At 38.6% G+C, this 5407-nt stretch overlaps 1 pseudogene; it reads left to right on the top strand.

Annotated features, from left to right (window-relative positions):
- The first annotated feature begins 822 nt into the window (after window positions 1–822).
- On the top strand, window positions 823–3061 carry LOC114278129 (uncharacterized; annotated as a pseudogene).
- The last annotated feature ends 2346 nt before the right edge of the window (window positions 3062–5407 follow it).

Here is a 5407-nt window from a genome sequence, read left to right as displayed (position 1 = left end):
CTATAGCTCTCATTCAAAAAAAAAAAAATCTCTTAATTTATGACTTTCAGATGGAAAGTATATCAAATATATAAAATAAAAAATAGAAAGTCACTACAACAAAATGCACATTTGGCAACCAAATTGGCGACTAAATTTTTTTTTCGTTGCCAAAAGTTATGGAATTGGCGACCAACATTCTTTTTAGTCGGCAAAGTAAAATACTTCGCTACTAATTGTTTTTAGTCGGGGAATATTCATTATTGGCGACTAAAAAAAATTTAGTCGCTAAAAATGCCAGAATTGGCGACAAAAAAAAAAACTTAGTCGTTGTATATTGACTTTTGGGTACTAAAATATTTAGTCGCCGAATGGGAAATAAAAATATTATTTTTTCTCTTTGGCGAAAGCTTACTTTCAGCGACAAAAAAAAATTTAGTTGCCGTATATTGACTTTTGGCTACTAAAATATTTAGTCGCCGAATGGAAAATAAAAAAATTATTTTTTCTCTTTGTCGCCAAAAACTTACTTTCAGCGACAAATTATTTTAGTCACCTTTAGCAGACAAAAAGTAATTTTTTTTTTTTTTTATTTTATCTTTGGTAACCTATCTTCAGCGACTAAAATTTGGTTGCCATATCTGTTCGAAATTTTATTGCGAAAAATTTCATATTGGCGCCTAAACTTTTGCCCAAATCTATTACTTCTTCACATGGTTCCTTCTCTCTCTTGCTCTCCCTCTGTCTCTCTCTCTCACACAGAGAATCAATCAGTCGTACTACCCTCTCGGCTCCCTCGAGTCGATTGTGAACCCGGTTCAACCCACCTTGGCCACGGAGGACATGGGAGCCGGACGCTTCACACTGAACATTTCTAGGGTTAATGGGTCGGTGGCAATCGATACAGGAATCGTTCAGGCTTCGGTGACACAGACTGTGTTTGATCAAAACCCAGTTGCGATTTTTGGGGTTTCGAGAGTTTTGTTGCCGAGAGAGATATTTGGGAAGAACCCAATCGTTGATATCGCTAGTGGTGGCACTCAGCCGCCGGATGTTTCATTATCACCGGAGAATTCGCTGGAATTATATGTGCCGCCGAGTCATTTGTTATCGCTACTAGGTCAAGAAATCTGATCCGAAGTGGCTGGGAATGGCGTACAGAGATTCGTTCTTGCTCTTTGTTGTATAGCATTGTATCTATAGGTACGAGATTGATCATTTCTCATCATAATTATTTTTTTTTTCTTTTTTCTGAGTTTGTTTGTGTATTTTTGCAATTGATTATCATATGAGTAATTGAATTTAGGGCTACAAAATTATGCAATTGAAGTCGAATGTGATTCCACTCCTTGTTCATGGGTTGGAGTCGAATGTGACTCCAATCATCATCACAACCACTTTGTAGTTTCTTTAAACCTCTCTGGTTTTCAAATATTGGGTCGATTAGGACCTGAGATAACTGGATTGACCCAATTGAAGTCCATTGATTTCAGCAACAATGGTTTCATAGGCTCAATCCCTTCTGAATTAGGTAATTGTAGTCTCATTGAATACTTGGAACTCTCCCAAAACAGCTTCACTGGTGATATACCAGAGAGCTTTGGGAATTTGCTAAATTTGAGATTGATAAACTTGTATTCTAATTTCATGAAAGGTTCAATCCTTGAATCTCTGTTTCGAATCCCACATTTGGATACTGTTTGGCTTGATGTGAACGAACTTAAGGGTTTAATCCCATTGAATGTTGGCAACATGAGTGAGATTTCATCTCTTTGGCTATATGGTAATCAATTGTCAGGCACCATTCCTTCCTCCATAGGAAATTGTACCAAATTGGTAGAACTTTACTTGAATGATAATCAATTTGTTGGGGATTTACCAGAGAGTTTGAATAATCTTGAGGAGCTAATGTATCTTGATGTTAGTAATAACAGTTTAGAGGGTACTATTCAATTGGGTTTGTGTAGTTTCAAGCAAATGGACACTTTGGTCTTGTCTTTCAACTATTTTGGTAGTGGTATTCCACCAGGGTTGGGAAATTATAGTAGCTTAACTCAACTTGCCGCTGTTCGTTGTGGTTTAACCGGTCCTATCCCACCTTCTCTCGGACAATTAACCCAGGTGACACTTCTTTACCTCTGTGAAAACCGTTTATTGGGTAGAATACCACCTGAGCTTGGCAATTTGAAATCCCTGAATGATCTTCAGCTGTATGACAACCAACTTGAGGGGGATATCCTGAGCGAATTAGGGTTGCTGAGTGAGTTGCAGAACCTTTTCTTGTTTACTAACCGTTTGGATGGTGAGATTCCAATAAGTATTTGGAAGATTTAGAGCCATGAGAATTTCCATGTGTACGACAATAATCTTTCTGGGGAACTACCTCTTGAGATCTTTGTTCAACAACCATTTTTCCGGAGTCATACCCCAAAGTTTAGGAATGAATTGTAATTTGACCCTGGTGGACTTCACCAACAACTCATTCGTTGGTGAAATACCTCCAAACCTTTGCTTCAATAAACAATTGAGTAAACTGATGCTGGGTCTGAATCGTCTTGAAGGTAGCATACCTTCTGATGTAGGAACTTGTTTGACTCTGACAAGGCTGATTCTTAAACAGAATAGCCTCATCGGAGCTGTTCCAAAATTTCTAAAAAATCCGAACCCTTTGTACCTGGATCTTAGCAACAACAGTCTGACTGGTCCAATTCCACCAAGCTTGGTAAACCTTACCAATGTTACTTATATTAACTTGGCGATGAATAGGCTTACAGGGCTTATACCCCTGGAGCTAGGAAACTTGTTGGATCTTGAAGCTTTGAATCTCTCTCGCAACAATTTGGAAGGTTCGTTGCCATCTCAACTGTCAAATTGTACCAAACTATTGCAATTTGATGTGGGTTATAATTTGTTAAATGGTTCAATTCCATCTAGTTTAAGAAGCTTGACGGTGTTGTCCGCTCTAGGTCTAAGTGGGAATCGTTTCACCGGGGGTATTCCACCATTCTTGTTTGAATTCACAACCCTTTTGAGTATACAGCTTGGTGGAAATTTATTAGGTGGGGATATCTGTAAGATTTAATAATACATGTAACCAAAATAATAATGCGAAATTAAACTTTACAGGATCTTGAATTCAATACAACTCAAGAATAAAACGAACATACCTTTGTCAACCATTGAATTAGAGAAGTTCAGAATCTTTTTAACTTGGATACTCTTTAAGCTCCTCCAATGCCATAGACCCGAAGAAAGTGAGAAAAAAAATTAATGATTGAGAGAGGATCTAGATCCGCATATCATTATGGTGAAAGTGAAAAAGTGGATGAATTTGATTTTGAAGTGACTATAAATTCTCAGATGATGTTAAATGCTCGTTGGCTGTTGCTAGGGTAACACCTTTGTGAATTTGACAAAAATGCTCAAAAGTCAAGATTAAGTGTAGTGAATTTAAAAGGGTAACTCCGTCTTTTCACTTCATGTGTAGAATTTAGAGGGAGTGAAAACACCAGTTCAGCATATACTCTTGGATTGGCATGAACTTGGGAAAGTTTCTAGAACATTAGAGTTAAATATTGTCAACTTCTTAATGTGAAAACAATCTTGGAATTAACAAAGCATACGTGAAGAAATAAAAATTATAATACTTGAGAATAGTTCAAAACTCTTTCAATTATTCCACATGTGAATTGGACGTATGATGGAATCCTCAAATGTTAGCTTTTCCTTGTGATGTATAACGTATTGCTTCTATTTCTACTTCCAAAAACTTAATTTTTTTCTCAACTAAATTTCTAGGCAGTCAATTGATCTGTATAGTAGCGTGCTATCTCCAAGTATACAATTTCTTGGCACTTCTTCATTATCAAGATTAAGCAGTTCATTTCTTTCCTCATCACTGACAAGGCAACACTCCTGAGTTTCTACCTTCTGAGTCTAAACCTCTGTTGTCAACACTAGAAGATGAGCAACAACCAAATTGGGGTGAGTCTATGTTGTATGTTTGAATGGATTGCTAAGCCTATGTTGTATGTTTGATCTTTTTCTGTCAAGCTTCATAAATATTGGTAATATGAATTCACCTTGGGAAATTGGGGTGACTTGTGAAATTGAAATTTTCTATTGTAATTTTATTGCGTTTCTATATGATCATAGATGCAAACATGTGGAAATTTTTGACCATTATCACAAATGATCATAATGCTTTCATGCTAAGTTTGTCTTTCCATTCTCTTCTTTGGTAAATTTTCATGCTTTACTAATTGTTTGAAAAAGGGCGTTTTGGGGGCAAAAAATCAAAGCAGCCCCCGAACGACCGCGTGTTTCACACGGATAGCTTTGCCATGACAAATAGGACTTGTGAGAATTGACGGAACGTAATTCGGACTCGTAGGTTGGGAGTCAGAGACGAATACGCCGTAAACTTAGTTGAAAAAGGGCGTTTTGGGGGCGAAAAATCAAAACAGCCCCCGAACGACCGTGTGTCTCACACGGATAGCTTTGCCATGACAAATAGGACTTGTGAGAATTGACGGAACGTAATTCGGACCTGTAGGTTGGGAGTCAGAGCCGAATACGCCCTAAACTTAGTCGAAAAAGGGCGTTTTGGGAGCGAAAAATCAAAACAGCCCCCGAATGACCGTGTGTCTCATACAGATAGCTTTGCCATGACAAATAGGACTTTTAAGAATTGACGGAACGTAATTCGGACCCGTAGGTTGGGAGTTAGAGCCGAATACGTCCTAAACTTAGTCGAAAAAGGGTGTTTCGGGGGCGAAAAATCAAAACAACCCCCGAATGATAGTGTGTCTCACACGAATAGCTTTTCCATGACAAATAGGACTTGCGAGAATTGACGAAATGTAATTCGGACCTGTAGGTTGGGAGTTAGAGCCGAATATCCCCTAAACTTAGTCAAAAAAGGGTGTTTTGGGGGCGAAAAATCAAAACAATCCCCGAACGATCGTGTGTCTCAGACGAATAGCTTTTCCATGACAAATAGGACTTGTGAGAATTGATGGAATGCAATTCGGGCCTGTAGGTTGGGAGTTAGAGCCGAATACGCCCTAAACTTAGTCGAAAAATGATGTTTCGGGGGCAAAAAATCAAAACAGCCCCCGAACGACCATGTGGCTCACACGTATAGCTTTTCCATGACAAATAAGACTTGTGAGAACTGACGGAACTTAATTCGGACCCGTAGGTAGAGAGTTAGAGCTGAATATGTCCAAAACTTTGTCGAAAAAGGGCGTTTCGGGTCGAAAATTCAAAACAGCCCCCGAACAACCATGTGGCTCACACGGATAGCTTCGTCATGATAAATAGGACTTGTGAGATCTGACAGAACGTAATTCGGACCCGTAGGTTGGGAGTTAGAGCCGAATACGCCCTAAACTTACTCGAAAAAAGGCTTTCCAGGGGCTAAAAT

This window comes from Camellia sinensis, chromosome 3 (genome assembly GCF_055761805.1).
Source record: "Camellia sinensis isolate YWXY chromosome 3, ASM5576180v1, whole genome shotgun sequence".
Classification (NCBI taxonomy): Eukaryota; Viridiplantae; Streptophyta; class Magnoliopsida; order Ericales; family Theaceae; genus Camellia; species Camellia sinensis.
The sequence above is the reverse complement of the archived record's forward strand: the minus strand, read 5'-3'. Positions and strand labels throughout refer to the sequence as shown.